Source organism: Rhinatrema bivittatum, chromosome 3, assembly GCF_901001135.1.
Source record: "Rhinatrema bivittatum chromosome 3, aRhiBiv1.1, whole genome shotgun sequence".
NCBI lineage: Eukaryota > Metazoa > Chordata > Amphibia > Gymnophiona > Rhinatrematidae > Rhinatrema > Rhinatrema bivittatum.
The window spans coordinates 240,419,809-240,438,019 of record NC_042617.1 but is presented as its reverse complement, the minus strand read 5'-3'; the positions used below and the strand labels follow the sequence as shown (position 1 = coordinate 240,438,019).

Below are 18,211 nucleotides of genomic sequence, written 5' to 3'. Positions count from 1 at the left end.
ATCTTCCGTTTTTTTCTATTTCTCCTTTTTTTTTTTTTTTAACAAGCAATCCCCAGTAAGGAAACGCATGCCCACTATCTGCTGGAGACGGAGAATACATGCGGGCTGATGTCAAGGCATGACAATATATCTGTGATGTCAGCTTCTTTCTCTGCCTCCATCTGCTGGCAGAGGTGCATAACCCACTGGAGGGGACCTGCCTGCCTGAATGCAAAGGAACAAGAAATTTTACAGATGATATAAAGATAGAGATACATGTCCATGTGGGTGAGTGGATGAAAAAAAGACTGAGGGGATTCACTAGGCAACAGGTTGTTAATACAAACAAAAAACACGTTTTGAAATATCTGTATGCCAATGACAGAAGCCTAAGAAGATAGGCGAGTTATAGAGGATATAGCACTGAATGATGAGAGAGACATAAATGGAATATCAGGAAACCTAGTGAAAGGAGGATAACCAATTGGACAGTGGGATACCAGGGTATAAATTATATCACAATGAAAGACAGGATCAACATAGGTGGGGGACGCTTTATGTTCGGGATGACAGAGTCCAACATGATAAAGATAATACAAGAGACTAAAATGCACAATAGAATCTTATTGTGTAGAAATCCCACGTGTGTTGGGTAAGAATATAGCAATAGCAGTATACTACCGTCCACCTAGCCGAAATGATGAGATGGACGATGAAATGGTAAGAGAAATCAGGGATGCTAACCAATTTGGCAATGCAGTGATAATGGGAGATTTCAATTACCCAATCATAAGCAGAAGCACAACTTGCACATAAGCAAGTACTCAAGAACACTGGTGCAAGTAAATCAGTATATTTTCCATCCAATTATAAATCACTGTTTTATTATTGTAAATGTTCCAATATCCTTACTGTGGCAACTCCATACAAAGTAAAAGTCAAGAGTTACAGGTCCCCCGACACGGTCCCGTGTTTCGCGGTGGCTGCATCGGGAGGGACCGGATGACATTCAAAATCTTGTAGACAATCCTGATGATCCTGATGATTGTCTACAAGATGATGATCCTGATGATCCTGATGATTGTCTACAAGATTTTGAATGTCATCCGGTCCCTCCCGATGCAGCCACCGCGAAACACGGGACCGTGTCGGGGGACCTGTAACTCTTGACTTTTACTTTGTATGGAGTTGCCACAATAAGGATATTGGAACATTTACAATAATAAAACAGTGATTTATAATTGGATGGAAAATATACTGATTTACTTGCACCAGTGTTCTTGAGATTTCAATTACCCCAATATTTACTGGGTAAATGTAACATCAGGACATGCTAGAGTGGTAAAGTTCCTGGACAGAATAAATGGAGCAATTGGTTCAAGAACCAACAAGAGAGGGAGCTATTTTAGATCTAATTCTTAGTGGAATGCAGGATTTAGTAAGAGAGCTAACAGTGGTGGGGCCCCTGGGCAATAGTGATCATAACATGATCATTTTTTAACTAATGGCTGGAAAGGGGACAAAATGTAAATCTACAGCTCTAACTAAACTTTCAAAAGGGAAACTTTCATAAAATAAGGAAAATAGAAATAAACCGAAAGGTGCAGCTGCGAAGGTTAAGAGTGTACAAGAGGTGTGGACATTGTTTAAAAATGCCATTTTAGAAGCAGAGTCCAGATGTATTCCATATATTAAGAAAGGTGGAAGGAAGGTCAAGCAATTACCAGCATGGTTAAAAGAAAAGATAAAAAGACTTTTATCCAAAAAAAATCTTCCTTCAAAAATTGGAAGGCGGATCCATCTGAAGAAAATAGGAAAAAGCATAAGCATTGTCAAGTTAAATGTAAAACATTGATAAGATAGGCTAAAAGAGAATTTGAAATGAAGTTGACTGTAGAGACAAAAACTCATAATAAAAACTTTTTAAAATATATCCAAACTAGGAAACCTGCGAGGGAGTCAGCTGGACCATTAGATGATCGGGGGATTAAAGGGGCACATAGGAAAGATAAGGCCATCGCAGAAAGACTAATTGAACTCTTTGCTTCTGTGTTTACTTATGAAGATGTTAGGGAGATACCAGTTCCGGAGACAGTTTTCAAGGGCGATGATTCAGATGGACTGAACCAAACCATGGTGAACCTGGAAGATGTAATAGGCCAGATTGACAAACTGAAAAGTAGAAAATCACCTAGATTGGATGGGTACACCCTAGGATTCTGAAAGAACTCAAAACTAAAATTTCAGACCTATTATTTAAAATTTGTAGCCAAAATCGTCCATTGTACCTGAAGACTGGAAAGTGGTCAATGTAACCACGATATTTAAAAAGAGTTCCAGGGGTGATCCAGGAAACTATAGACCAGTGAGGCTGATTACAGTGCTGGCAAACTATTCTAAAGAACACATTCACAGAACATATAGACAGACATGGTTTAATGGGACACAGCCAGCATATACTTACCCAAGGGAAGTCTTGCCTCAGAAACCTACTACATTTTTTTTGAAGGCGTTAATAAAATATTTGAATAAAGCTGAACCTGTACCTGTAGGGTATTTGGATTTTCAGAAGGTGTTTGACAAAGTCCTTCATGAGAGGCTTCTAAGAAAACTAAAAAGACATAGGATAGGAGGCAATGTCCTTTCGTGGACTGGAAACTGGTTAAAAGACAGGAACTAGAGAGTAGGATTAAATGGTTAGTCTTCTCAGTGGAAAAAGGTAAACAGTGGAGTGTCTCCGGGATCTGTACTTGGACTGGTGCATTTCAATATATTTATAAATGAACTGGAAAGGGATACGACGAGTGAAGTGATCAGATTTGCAGTAACACAAAATTATTCAGAGTAGTTAAATCACATGCAGATTATGATAAATTGCAGGAGGCTCTTGCAAGACTGGAAGATTGACCTTCCAAACATCAGATGAAATTTAATATGGACAAGTGCAAGGTAATGCATATAGGGAAAAATATCCCATGCTGTAGTTACACGATGTCAGGTTCAATATTAGGAGTTAACACCCAGGAAAAAGATCTAGGTGTCATAGTGGATAATACATTGAAATTGTCGGTTCAGTGTGCAACAGTGGTCATAAAACCAAGCAATGTTAGGAATTATTAGGAAGGGAATGGTGAATAAAACTGAGAATGTCATAATGTCTCTGTATCGCTTTATAGTGAGACACCACCTTGAATATTGTGCAATTCTGGTTACTGCATCACACACAAAATATTCAGTTGCACTGGAAAAGGTACAGAAAAGAGCAACCAAAATGATAAAAGGGGTGAAACTGCTCCCCTGTGGGAAAAGGCTAAAGAGGTGTGCTGTTCAGCTTGAAGAGACGACGATTGAAGGAGGATATGATACAGGTCTATAAAATGATGATAGGACTAGAACGGGTAAATGTGAATCGGTTATTTACTCTTTCAGATAACAGAAGGACTAGGGGGCACTCCATGAAGTTAGCAAATAGCTCATTTAAAACAAATCATATAAAATTCTTTTTCACTCAGTGCACAATTAAGCTCTGTAATTCATTGCTAGAGGATGTGGTTAGGGCAGTTAGTGTAGCTGGGTTTAAAAAGGTTTGGATAAGTTCCTGGAGGAAAAGTCCATAAACTGTTATTAATTTGACTTAGGCAATAGCCACTGCTATTACTGACATTTGTAGCATGAGATCTATTTAATGTATGGGTATCTGCCAGGTACTTGTAACCTGGATTGGCCACTGTTAGAAACAGGATGCTGGGCTTGATGGTCCCTGTCTGACCCAATAATAGTAGCTTATGTCTAAGAGGGAATTTCTCCACATGCTCAGTCCTGCTTACCAATGGAAAAAAGAGAAGTCTTTGGTTTGATCCCCAAGTCAGGTTTTCTGTTCCTTTGGTTAAGAGATGCTATGGAGGCAGCGCTCACAGCCCCTGCGTGGGGAAGGAGTCATGATCATTGCTTAAGTAATGATCCTAGTAGCTAAGTTAGATTCAGGGCCCATGACTGCAGGATTCCAGGAATCTTAAGGCCCAGCATTGGCATTACAATGACCAGACTAGATATGTTTGAGAGGGGGTGGAATATAAAGTAGGAGAAAAATCCCCAGGCTGTTGAAAATGAAGACTCATGCCACCAGATCCCAGCCCTGATTACAATTAAGCTGGAAGTATAAAGAAACAGGAGAGGCTTAGCTCTAAGATGGCAGCATAAAGGGAAGACTGAGTTAGAGCTCACTCTTTGAAATTGCTTTTTCTTCGTTCCTACATGCCGCATACTAAGAGGAAGGGGTAGGAATGGGCTTGAATACTCTGCGCCTGCCCTACCCACCCCTTCTCAGCCTACCATCGAGGGGTTCTTTTCGCCGGTGAATGCATCAACCCCAGGAGGGAGGTCCGCTGCGGAGCCAGGGCAGGACACACAAACATCTTTGAGCCCCGGGGCTCCTGAGACTCCTTCCCCCCCGTTCCACGTCCCTGCTTGGGCCCTGGGTTGGGCTTCACGGCAACCACAGACGGAAGTGAAGCTGGTTGCAGAGGCAGGATCCGGCGCATTTAGCGTGGGTTTTTCACCCGAAGGCGCTACAGGCCCGATGGTTCCATCTGCGGTGAGGCGGGCCGACTTGGCGGAGCAGGCCCAATCGGGCCTGAGCGACTCGGTAACCATCCGAATGGGAAGAGAAGAGCCGACAGATGAATCTGTAACAATTCCAGAAGTCTGCCGGGACGGTGGGGTAAGCAAAGCTTTCAACTCTAAAATGCCTAAACCTCAAGTAATTACATTAGAAGCTGTTTGGAATGCTTTAATTTCCTTAGAAGTCGATTTCTTCATTAACTGAGGCTATAACTGAATCACAAAAAAGTATTAAAGTTATGGAACCATTATTTAATTCCCATGATATTAAAATTAAGGACTTTGACACACAAGTTTCACACCTACAAGAAGTTCAAACAAATTTATTACAAGGAGAAGTAGTAACTATGAAAAGAATGGAGAATATGGAAAATGCTCTCAGATATTTAAATCTTAGAGTGCTAAATTTTTCTCATGTTAAATTAATATCTCCGAGGGACCAAGTCAAAAAATACCTGATGGATATACTACATTTTCCTGTGGATGCTATTCCGCCACTATCCAATATATATTTTTCATCTTCAGAAAAGAAATCAAGATGCTTCTGCTGACCTGCCTCAGAATATGGGCATAGACCTCACAGCCTTTTCTGGAAACATTGGGGGAGGATCAAGTGGATTTTCGAGGAACATTATTAGTAACTTTTGTTTTCCCAGCCGAGAGATTCTACTTTGAAGCTTTTTCTTCGTAATAGAGAAAAATTATATTTCGGTCAGAAGATATGTATTTATCTTGATATTACCAGATCCACCCAGACCCTCAGGAAGAAGCTGTTAGGAATGTGCCAGGAGGCTACGCAACTAGGAGCACAGATTACAATCAGATACCCTTGTAAATGTGTAATGAAACTTAATAATACTCGGTATATTTTCTTTGAACCATCCTAGCTGCATTTCTTCTTAGATAATCAAAGTTGAGGACAATGTTACCTAGCCAGATCAGGGTATAGAATATTTATTTATTTTATTTATTTTTAATTTTTATATACCGACATTCTTGTATAATATACAAATCATACCGGTTTATATGTATGATATTATCTCCCTTTATTTCTTATTTCCTTTTTCCTATTTCAAGAGTGTGTTCTTGTAACCCTTGGACCTCCCAAATTACCGTTTATAGGGTCTAATAACTACCTAGAAATAGGTGTCTAGATATGTATATTTTATTTTGGAATTTTCTTTTAAATTCTTTGTAAATGACCAATACTAGATTGAAATGATTTCTGTCTAAAGTTGTTAATAAATGAATAAATAAAAAAAAAAACCAGAGGAAAATTGCTGGGTCTAAAAAAAAAAAAAAGGTAAGAGAAAGGCAACAAAGAACTGTAATTAACAGTGTTCACTCTGAGGAAAGGAAGGGCAGGTTACTAGTGGTGGGCCTCAGAGAGCAGTCTGAGTCTGGTTTTGTTCTACATATATATATAAATACACAAGATCAATGTAGGTGTCCATCAGAGTCAAAGAGAGGCAGTTATCAATCGTAAATGCTAGCTTCATATACACAAAGTTCAAAGTGATAAACACAGCAGTAAGTCCCTCAATATAAACCCATGTTTCACCCTGAGGCTGTGATGGAAGGGACTAGAAGAGCTTCTTTCAAATATAACGAATTTGCTGTAAAAGTCTGAGCTGTCTGCCTTGTACCTGAAGACTGGAGGATAGCAAATGTAACCCCAATATTTAAAAAGGGCTCCAGGGGCGATCCGGGAAACTACAGACCGGTTAGCCTGACTTCAGTGCCAGGAAAAATAGTGGAAAGTGTTCTAAACATCAAAATCACAGAACATATAGAAAGACATGGTTTAATGGAACAAAGTCAGCATGGCTTTACCCAGGGCAAGTCTTGCCTCACAAATCTGCTTCACTTTTTTGAAGGAGTTAATAAACATGTGGATAAAGGTGAACCGGTAGATATAGTATACTTGGATTTTCAGAAAGCGTTTGACAAAGTTCCTCATGAGAGGCTTCTAGGAAAAGTAAAAAGTCATGGGATAGGTGGCGATGTCCTTTCGTGGATTGCAAACTGGCTAAAAGACAGGAAACAGAGAGTAGGATTAAATGGGCAATTTTCTCAGTGGAAGGGAGTGGACAGTGGAGTGCCTCAGGGATCTGTATTGGGACCCTTACTGTTCAATCTACTTTATAAATGATCTGGAAAGAAATACGACGAGTGAGATAATCAAATTTGCAGATGACACAAAATTGTGCAGAGTAGTTAAATCACAAGGAGATTGTGATAAATTGCAGGAAGACCTTGTGAGACTGGAAAATTGGGCATCCAAATGGCAGATGAAATTTAATGTGGATAAGTGCAAGGTGATGCATATAGGGAAAAATAACCCATGCTATAATTACACGATGTTGGGTTCCATCTTAGGTGCTACAACCCAAGAAAGAGATCTAGGTGTCATAGTGGATAACACATTGAAATCGTCGGTTCAGTGTGCTGCGGCAGTCAAAAAAGCAAACAGAATGTTGGGAATTATTAGAAAAGGAATGATGAATAAAACGGAAAATGTCATAATGCCTCTGTATCGCTCCATGGTGAGACCGCACCTTGAATACTGTGTACAATTCTGGTCGCCGCATCTCAAAAAAGATATAATTGCGATGGAGAAGGTACAGAGAAGGGCTACCAAAATGATAAGGGGAATGGAACAACTCCCCTATGAGGAAAGACTAAAGAGGTTAGGACTTTTCAGCTTGGAGAAGAGACGACTGAGGGGGGATATGATAGAGGTGTTTAAAATCATGAGAGGTCTAGAACGGGTAGATGTGAATCGGTTATTTACTCTTTCGGATAGTAGAAGGACTAGGGGACACTCCATGAAGTTAGCATGGGGCACATTTAAAACTAATCGGAGAAAGTTCTTTTTTACTCAATGCACAATTAAACTCTGGAATTTGTTGCCAGAGAATGTGGTTCGTGCAGTTAGTATAGCTGTGTTTAAAAAAGGATTGGATAAGTTCTTGGAGGAGAAGTCCATTACCTGCTATTAAGTTCACTTAGAGAATAGCCACTGCCATTAGCAATGGTTACATGGAATAGACTTAGTTTTTGGGTACTTGCCAGGTTCTTATGGCCTGGATTGGCCACTGTTGGAAACAGGATGCTGGGCTTGATGGACCCTTGGTCTGACCCAGTATGGCATTTTCTTATGTTCTTATGTTCTTATGGGTGAGCTTAGTTAAATTAATCTTGGAGATAGAATCAGGTCCACAATAATGGAAGCCACCCATCTGGCTACGGTGTGGACAAAATTGTACCCAGCTCTATGGAACTGGTGCAGCATGGATGTGTGATCCTCCCCTTCAGATGGAACCTCACCTTCCTTTAAATCCCCCTATTTCCGGTGGTGGGGGGGGGGGGGGGGGGGGGATTTTTTAAGTCATCCAGGGAGTCCTTCAAGAGAATAAAATCCTCATCAGGATCCCTCTTGTCAGCCCCATACCTAGTCCTCTTCTGTCCCCTGGAAACTGGAAGGGCAGGAAGAATTGAAAAGGTAGAGAGAATAGACCTGGGGTTGCACACTGCTCCATATAAAAAGCTTATACACCTTTAAAAATCTCCTGGGATATCATTGCCCAAGGCAAGTAGGACACATCCACGTCGTGAACAAATAATCCTGCAGTTGCTGAAGCAGCAACAGCCCTCAGGCCCAACTTCCTCTCCACTGCCCCTTGGCTGAGATAAGATCGTCAGGCCCTCTACAAATGAAGGCAATTCCATCTCCCCCTTCTGAGATTTCCCCACTTCAGAGCTCCAGACTGCCATAAACTTATGGCGTAATAACTCACACTGGGTCATAGCACAGTCCCTGCAAAACCAGGATGAACTGCCTGCCTGTGCTTCCCTTATATAGCAAGCAGTGCACAGGGCGGTTTTTCTCCCGCACTCAAGTACCAGCGCTATCTTAAGCCTATGGAATTGTGAAACTGAAACCAATTACTAATCCAGGCACAAAAGAACCCTAAATTTACAACACTCACCGAGGGGTACCCCACACCATCCCCCAAGGCCAAAAAAGTAGCTCTAAATACTGCCATCACTGAGCTGGCCCTCCAAATGCTTATTATTTTTATTTTTTGCATTCTTAAAATGATAGCATCACTGAACAGGCAAAGGCAAAATAATACTAATAGAAAGAGGGTGATAAACAAGAAGGGAAGGAGGAAAAACAGGGGGAAAGATTGTTCTCTGAAACCTCAGCAGACTATCCCCTGCCAAAATTTAAATTGGATTTAATACGTAGCCAGGGACCCTGCTCTACTGAGGGAAAGAGAAAAACAGTCTTTCACCAAACAGCACAGGATGCTTGTCAACCATCTGCTGGAAGATAGAGAATACTGGCATGCTGGTGTCAACAAGGAGATATATAAGGACTAACATCAGTGAATTGATCTCTGCTTCCATCTGCTGGTTGGCATGCATAACCCACTTGTTTGGCATAGAATGGTCTGACTGGATGAAGAGAAAAATTTATATTTTGCAAGTGGTACTATAGGAGGTAATGGTAAAAGAGCCTGTAGGGCTTACAAGCTGGCAGGTACATTATACCCATGGGCCTGCAAGATAATTTTCAAAGGAAAACTCATCATAAAGTTTCCCTTTGTAGCTAAATACTTTTGCATTTGCTTTAAAGCTGGTGCAAGAATGCCTATGGGAAAGTAGACATCAGGCTTTCAAAATGAAATGCCTACATGTACTCTCCTTTCCATGACTAACTCTTTCCCTTTTTGTCAGCTAGCCAAAGTATGCATGCTGTTGACTAGCACAGATAATTTTAACTGCAGGGCCTGATAGAGTTGCCAACTTTCAACTGTGAAAATTACGAACACTTGGATGCACGGATTTATATTTTCACCTTTGCCCTTCTACACAAGTATTTCTTTTACTTGCCTTATTACTAGAAAAATGTGCACAAAGCGAGGGACAACCAAATGATATCAAATATAAAAATACCATTAACATTCCATTAGAACAATCAGAAAAACTACAATTAATGTCATCCACACCATTAGGATAACATGCATTTGAGCTAAAGAATCGCAAATATTTGTCATTTTCAGGACGCACGAACTTTCTAATAACTCTAATTAAATCTATATTGCCCCATTACTGTTGCATATCCCTTAAGCTGATCAGTCTCATAGTAAGATACAGATGATGGCAGATAAAGTTCAAACTGGTCCATCCAGTCTGCTTTGGGTAGATGAAGATACATATTCCTACATGCAGCCCAACACCAACTTCCCTCCACTATCATGTCTTTTTCACTTGATAGCAAACTTCTTTACCCACCACTGCCATCAGAGGGCTGGTGCAAGGGTATTAGGTGCCCTAGACAAAACTTAGTCTTGCACGATCCCCTCCCTCATATTCTTCATTTTATCATTATCCCTCATATTCTTCGTTTTATGTAAACCGGATTGATTTGTAGTCCCTACAAGAACTTCGGTATATAAAAATTAAAATAAATAAATAAATAATTACAAATTATGCAGATATAATAGATTTTAATGGAAAAGGACATTCAAAGTACAGCCTTCTGAGGTAAAAATATGTCTTACAATAACATGTATAATCTATTTATCTGTATTGTTATGCTGCCTAACCTTGCAAAAATGGTCCTTGGAATCCATATGGCATTAAGCCTATCCTAACATGTTGAGGGTGGGTTTGGCCACCAGAAAGCCATGACTAAAGTGAATTACAATTACAATATAAAAATGACAAGAGGCAGATGGCATCTTATAGACTAATGGGAGACATATACAAAAGATTGCAAAAACACAAAACATATACACATTTTATTACAACACCTTCACAGACAGAACAAAAAATAGAATTTATACAACACAAATTAACTCATATTCATACATTAAAAATCGAGATAAACTATATCTCAATGTCTAAAATGTAACTCCCTGAAGATTCCCTGTGATGGTATAAGACCGTTTTTTTGATATATTTGAAAGATATTCTTCAGATCTGAGAAATCGTATGAACGAACTATATGAACCCTTAATAGGGAAAGGCTCTTTATAACAGGGGAAGATCCTTTGTGATAGCACAAGCTTGTTTGGAAGGCATTCTTTTGGTTTGGGAGGTTATTATATGAACTTTTTATAAAGCTGAATATATGCGCTATCATTTTTTAGAAAAATGTGATGTATTGATAGATACAATATATACAAATTACATTTTAGACATTGAGATATAGTTTATGTCTCGATTTTTGATGTATGAATAGAGGTAAGAATGAGAGTTGTCTAAAATAGTATTTTTTGTTCTCTCTATGAAGCTGCTGTAATAAAATGTGTATAAGTTTTGTATTTTTGCAATCTTTTGTGTATGTCTCATTATTTATGTATATGCATATAGCTTCATATTGAGCTATATGCATAAATTTTGTTTACCTTATAGACTAACCAATTTTTTATGGCATGAGCTTTCGAGGAGAGTCCACTTCGACATACATCTGATGAAGTGGACTCTGTCCTTGAAAACTCATACCTAAAAAAATTGGTTAGTCTACGAGGTGCCACCTGCCTCTTGTCATTTATGCTACACCAGACTTAAGGCTATCGCTCTGAATTACAATATAGTAAGCCTTCCAAACCAAAACAGCACTAACTGCCAGCACTCAAATAGTAAAAACCCTACCTAAGAAAAGACAACGCTACAGTTATTACCCTAAACAAATATGGAAAAAGTGACCATAAAGCATAAATAGAAACATGCAGCTGGAAACCGCAACAAGCCAAACTGTATAAAGCACCAGAATGGAAAAAACAGAAACATCAACATTTCTCACAAAGCAAGCAAATCAAGGAATATAAAATATCTTAATAGTAAAACCATTTTTCAATATGGTTCATAAATATTTCAAAAGAGCTGATGAATAGAATAACATCCAATAATTAATAACATTAAAAAAGTTTAAATCAACCAGACACCATTATTTCAAAAGAGCAGACAGATCAAAGTCCAATAATTCTAACAAATAAGAGTACAAAATATCCCCCATTCTCATTACCTGGGAAGTTTTGATTTCTAGTCACCCTTAGATTGTCCTGGATTAGTAGGAGAGGATATACATTTTATCTACTCTCTCTCTCATTCATATACACACAAATACACCTTAATACACATTTGTTCTCTCTCTTTCTCGAACACACTCACACAAAGTTCTCACTCGCTCAATAACCTCTTTTCCTTGCTCAATCTCTCACTCATACACACAAATTCTAGCCCTCACAGACACAGGTTCTCACATTCACTGACTCTCTTCCACTCACCCACACACACTCTCACTCACAGGTTCTCCCCCAAACACACTCACTTGCTCGCCCTCCCCCCCGGCTCTTTTCCTCTCCATACACTCACTTGTGCTCTCACACTCACAGGCTGTCTCACACTCTCCCTACACACAGATAAGTTCTCTCACACTCACTCTCTCCACACACTATCACATTCACAGGCTCTCTCTCCCCCCCCCATACACAAGCTCTCTCACACACAGGCGCACTCTCACATGTTGTCTCCCCCAAACGCACTCTCACAGGCTCGCTCTCCCCTACACACACATAACCTCTCAGTCATAAGCTCTCTCCCCCTACATACACATAACCTCTCAGTCGGAGGCTCTCTCCCCCTACATACACATAACCTCTCACAGTCAGAGGCTCTCTCCCCCTTCATACACATAACCTCTTACAGTCAGAGGCTCTCTCCCAGCCATCACAGGCTCTCACATTCATAGACACCTACCCCTCACACACACACACACACTCATTCACTCACAGGCCCTCTTCCCCTCCCCCACAAGCAAACTCTCTCTCCGTCTCTGCTGCAGCACAACCAGGGGCCCCGAGTCTCTTGTTGTGCGCAGTGGGAGGGAAGGTGCTGATGGCCTTTATTTTTTACAGCAGGAAGGAGGCGATGTGCTAACTACCCTACTTTGTTCTACGGTAGGCGGTGTGGAAGCTGCAGCTCCTTTTCTCCTTTCATGCAGGCGAGAGAAGAGATGCTCGCTGCCACACTGAACCTTTATTTATTGCACCGCAAGAGGGAAGCTACCAGCAGCCCCACAAGGCTTTTTATCGTTGGTCAGCGGGCAGGATAGTAGATACCACTGCCTCGCAGAGCTTGATATTGAACTTTAGCGGTGAGCAGGAGTGTGCCTGCATACGCATGCAACTTTCAGAAGCTGAAGCACTACCATTGGCTGTGGAGTTAAACCACAGTGTCTTCAGGCTAGGTAAGGCGAAGCAATAAAGTAGATGTGCGTGACTGGAGGGTTATAAAATCCAGACAACTTCCAGACATTTTTGCCCTATCTGGCTTCCGGACAGTACCTTAAAATTCCATACTATGCGGAGAAAATCCAGTTGGCATCCTAAGGTGGAGAAGGGAGATGGCTGCAATTGTCAAACACTTTTTCCGTTGTTAAAACAATTTTACTGCCAGAAATGGCTTTGAAATAGTCCTCAAAATCTGCAACAGAGCAAACATCCGGCAGGCATAGAAAACATGAGAAGCTATTCAAGAAAACTAGGGGAATAGTCGACTTTGGCAACTAAGATGTAATGCTAAAAATTACAAGATTATGTATTTGGGTAGCAAAAACACAAAGGAACACTACAAAATAGGGGAAGTTCTTATGTGCTCGCAACAAGAGTCTGGGGATTATCATATTTGATAGCCAAAACAGCAGCAAAAGCCAGAATGTTGAGAGTGCATAAGAAAGCAGGAGAGAGATAACGGATCTGTACACACCTCTGGTGAGACCTCACTTAGGGTATTATGTCCAATGCTAGAGATTACACATGCAAAAGGATATACACAAACTGGAGTCAGTACAATGTGCAACTACTAAAACGATTAACTAGCTTCCCAATAAACCGTATAGGGCTGGGGCAGAACGCGTTTTTGAATAGTTGGACAAAGCCAACTAAGCTTTACTCCCGCCCCCCTCTCACCACAATGTCTCTCTCGCTCGGCACCTTCGTCTCTATCTTCTATCCCTTCCGGTCTCCCACTCCCTACCGATGCCCCCCTTCTATGCTAATCAGCGGTAGAAATAGAGCGATGATGGCTCAACCGCGTCCTCCTCTTTTGTTGCCTAGCCAAACTGTTTAGAACCAAGCGATTGCAAACTTCCAAGTGCTTCTAAGCAGCAATCAGAACAGTAATACCAGGTAGATTTTCCCGCCAAATTACACTATAAATTTTTTTTAATACAGAAAGTTAATCACCGTACTATTGCTGACACTGAGCTACAAATCTTTAGGCTTCCATACACCGCACGGGCCCACACGCTCCAATGCTAGGGGGAGGGGGAATGTTCGAAGCATGCGCATCAACAGGAAGACGTCACAAGCTGCCTGCTGCTGAAAACCTGCTTCCGGTTCGGTAGTGATTAGTAAGGTTGCGCATGCGTATTCGGGCTGATGCTTTTATTTGAGATATACGGGCCGATCAGTGTTGCCAACCTCAGTTATTTACCGCGAGATTGGGCTTCTTTTTGTAGTCATTCGCGGGTTTTTTTTTCCGATTCGCGGGTTGCTTTTAATTGGGCTATTTTTTCTGCCAGTCGCGGTTTTTTGGGCTTGTTGGGCGGGACTTGTGCTCTGAATCATGTTACAGTGATTGGCTGCTGCTGTGATGAAGCCTGTCCATAGCAGGCGCACCCTATCCCTATATTGCAGCAGTAAGCCAATCAGAGCAGAATGGAAGTCTTGTTGATGAACACGACACATTTTGTGGGCAGACCCAGCCAACACAGCATCGCATGTGGGCGGAACGGGAAGGCCAGCAGCACAGCATTGGAGTCCAACAGCAAAGAAATCCAGAGTGTGCAGCTACAGACAGGTATCGGGAGGGAAGGAATTAGTATGTTGGGAGGGGGGAATGAGTGTGTGCGGGGCCAGAGATGTGCTCGGAGGGGTTAGGGAGGGGGGGAATGAATGTGTGGGGGCCAGAGATGTGCTCGGAGGGGTTAGGGAGGGGGGAATGAATGTGTGGGGGCCAGAGATGTGCTCGGAGGGGTTAGGGAGGGGGGAATGAATGTGTGGGGGCCAGAGATGTGCTCGGAGGGGTTGGGGAGGGGGGAATGAATGTGTGCGGGGCCAGAGATGTGCTCGGAGGGGTTGGGGAGGCGGGAATGAATGTGTGCGGGGCCAGAGATGTGCTCGGAGGGGTTGGGGGAGGCGAGAATCAGTGTGTGCGGGGCCAGAGATGTGCTCGGAGGGGTTGGGGAGGGGGGAATGAATGTGTGGGGGCCAGAGATGTGCTCGGAGGGGTTGGGGAGGGGGGAATGAATGTGTGGGGGCCAGAGATGTGCTCGGAGGGGTTGGGGAGGGGGGAATGAATGTGTGGGGGCCAGAGATGTGCTCGGAGGGGTTAGGGAGGGGGGAATGAATGTGTGCGGGGCCAGAGATGTGCTCGGAGGGGTTGGGGAGGGGGAATGAGTGTGTGGGGGCCAGAGATGTGCTCGGAGGGGGGAATCAGTGTGTGTGCGGGGCCAGCTATGTGCTCGGAGGGGTTGGGGAGGCGAGAATCAGTGTGTGCGGGGCCAGAGATGTGCTCGGAGGGGTTGGGGAGGGGGGAATGAATGTGTGGGGGCCAGAGATGTGCTTGGAGGGGGGAATCAGTGTGTGCGGGGCCAGATATGTGCTCGGAGGGGTTAGGGAGGCGAGAATCAGTGTGTGCGGGGCCAGAGATGTGCTCGGAGGGGTTGGGGGGAGGGGGGAATGAATGTGTGGGGGCCAGAGATGTGCTCGGAGGGGTTAGGGAGGGGGGAATGAGTATGTGGGGGCCAGAGATGGGGTGGGGAGAGGGGAATGAGTGTGTGAGGGCCAGAGATGTGCTTGGAGGGGGGTGGGGAGAGGGGAATGAGTATGTGAGGGCCAGAGATGTGCTTGGAGGGGGGTGGAGAGAGGGAAATGAGTATGCGAGGGCGTTAAATGCTATAACAAATAAAAAGTTTCAATCTCACGTGTTTTGGGCTTTTTTTGGGCTTGTTTTTTTTGGAAAAAAGTGCTTGTTCTTTCATGAAAACCTGGCAACACTGGGGCCGATGCAGTAAAGTGCGCGGGAGAGCCGGCGCTCCGAGGCAAGCGCCGGCTCTCCCGACGCGCTAATAAGGAGGCGCTAGGAACACGCCCGATAGTGTTGGTGCATTTGACGGCAACCGCCGCATTCATTCTCCCCCCTCCCAAGGAATAATTAGGATGACGTATAGTATGCTGTACTTTTTCTTGGCTGTAAATAGTAAGCAATGATTGTGTTTTGAAATAAGGTTGGCTTAGACAAAATAACTCGAGTGGTAGGAACTATCTAACCATCTTTATTGCAGATAGTATATTTTTTATTTCATGATTACATAGAAATGACAGCAGAAGAAGAAGACGAAATGGCCCATCCAGTCTGTCCAGCAAGCTTTCGTACTTATTTTTCTCATACTTATCTGTTACTCTGACCGCTGAGGTCAGGGCCCTTATTGGTAACTTTTTGGTTCCAATTTCCTTCCACCCCTGCCATTGATGTAGAGAGCAGTGCCGGAGCTGCATCAATGTGAAGTATCAAGCCTACATGGCCAGGGATAGCAGCCGCCGCAATAAGCAAGCTACTCCCATGCCTATTTGTTTACCCAACCTGTGCAATTTAGTCCTTTTTGGTTGTTGTTTGACTATAAATCCTCTTTTCTTCATTCCCTCCTGCTGTTGAAGCAATGAGCTGCATGTATATATATTCAAAGTGAAGTATCAGGCTTGATTGGTTCAGGGTAGTAACTGCCGCAACAAGCAAGCTACTCCCACATTTATTTGTTTTCTAGCCTGTGCAATTTAGTCCTTGGTTGTTTGAATATACATCCTCTTTTCTTCGTTCCCCCTGCTATTGAAGCAGAGAGCTGCTTGGATATGCAATGAAAGTGAAGCATCAGGCTAATTTGGTTTGGGGTAGTAACCGCTGCAACAAGCAAGCTACTCCCATGCTTATTTGTGAATGCAGATTTTTTTTTCCCACATTTCCTCTTGCTGTTGAAGCATAGAGCAATGTTGGAGTTACATTAACCATGTGAATGTTTATTGAATAAGGATAGTAGCCATCATTCCCGCAAGCCACCCCCATGGCTCTTCATTTCATTCACATCCTCAAGACTTTGTGGATCCACAGTGTTTATCCCACGCTGTTTTGAACTCCTTCACAGATTTGGTCCTCACTACTTCCTCCAGAAGGGCGTTCCAGGCATCCATAACCCTCTCCATGAAGAAATACTTCCTGACATTGGTTCTGAGTCTTCCTCCCTGGAGTTTTAAGTCATGACCCCTGGTTCTGCTGATTTTTTTTCCAACGGAAAATGTTTGTCGTTGACTTTGGATCATTAAAACCTTTCAAGTATCTGAAAGTCTGTATCATATCACCTCTGCTCCTCCAGGGTATACATATTTAGATTCGTCAATCTCTCCTCATAAGTCATTCGATCAAGACCACATTTTGGTCACCCTTCTCTGGACCGCCTCCATCCTGTCTCTGTCCCTTCTGAGATTCAGTCTCCAGAACTGAACACAGTACTCCAAGTGAGGCCTCACCAAGGACCTGTACAAGGGGGATAATCACTTCCTTTTCTTACTCGTTATTCCTCTCTCTATACTATGGCACTGCGCTGCTACAACGCTTATTTTCTGTGCACAAAACTTGCCGATGCAGCAAGAAGTTTTGTGTACAGAAAACATACATTACTAAATGGAAATCCCATACAAATGAGGGCATTAAGCAGTAATCCTCAATGCAGAGAGACTGGGTTTGGCTAGCGCACCTTTCTTTTTATTTTGATATTTAAGGAAATAAGGACTAGAAGTAAAATAAATAACCCTTGGGACAGAGCTTGAGTTGTTTCCAGTCTCTGTGCTGGCAGAAAAAAAGGAAAAGGTCAAGCTTATCTGGCTAAGGGGCAGCAGCCACCACTTACCCAGATAAGTATTAACTTTTCTGGTTGTGGCAAGCTGTAATCCTCTGCCAGATGGCTGGGTAGGTCAGTACTTATTCCGGCTAAGTGGCAGCAGCTGCTACTTACCTGGATAAGTCAGTATTTCTCCACCGACATTTTAAAAACTTTTTTTAGGGATTTTAAGTGCCAGTGCAGTAGCACTAGAAACTTAACTCCAGTTCTGCCCCGAGTTCAGTTTCTAATGCTAAGAAAGGTGCAGCGGCCAGAGTCTCTGCATTGGCGATATTTCCTGATTGCGATATTAAATCGGAGGCCCCAAAAATAAAAAAAATAAAAATCTTTAAAAAAAATAAATCTTCCCACAGCTCGCGGGTTGGAAAATGGATGCTCAATTTTGCCGGTGTCCGTTTTCCGAACCCATGGCTGCCAGCGGGTTCGACAACAGACACCGGTAAAATTAAACGTCGGCTGTCAGACCCACTGACAGCTGCCGCTTCCACCAATAAGGAGGCACGGGCCCTAATTTAAATAGCGAATCGCACGCCCAGGAGAGGTGCCTGGGTGCGCGTTAGGAGAGTGGGCGCTCACCTCGGAGCGCTGGCTCTCCCGCGCACTTTACTGTATGGGCCTGATAACTTGGGAAATGACTGT

At 42.7% G+C, this 18,211-nt stretch overlaps 1 protein-coding gene and 1 long non-coding RNA gene across 3 annotated transcripts in view; one reads left to right on the top strand and one right to left on the bottom strand.

The window, feature by feature from the left end:
* THUMPD2 (THUMP domain containing 2) overlaps window positions 1-14,023 on the bottom strand; it is a 174,380-nt gene extending 160,357 nt beyond the window's left edge. The window contains exon 1 of the mRNA XM_029594346.1: window positions 13,868-14,023. The gene's annotated coding sequence lies outside the window, so the exon portion shown is untranslated. The remainder of the gene's footprint in view (window positions 1-13,867) is intronic.
* A 304-nt stretch (window positions 14,024-14,327) lies between these two features.
* Window positions 14,328-18,211, top strand: part of LOC115087307 — an 89,965-nt gene continuing 86,081 nt past the window's right edge. For both annotated transcript variants that reach the window (XR_003855495.1, XR_003855496.1), the window contains exon 1: window positions 14,328-14,478. This is a non-coding gene — a long non-coding RNA (uncharacterized LOC115087307). The remainder of the gene's footprint in view (window positions 14,479-18,211) is intronic.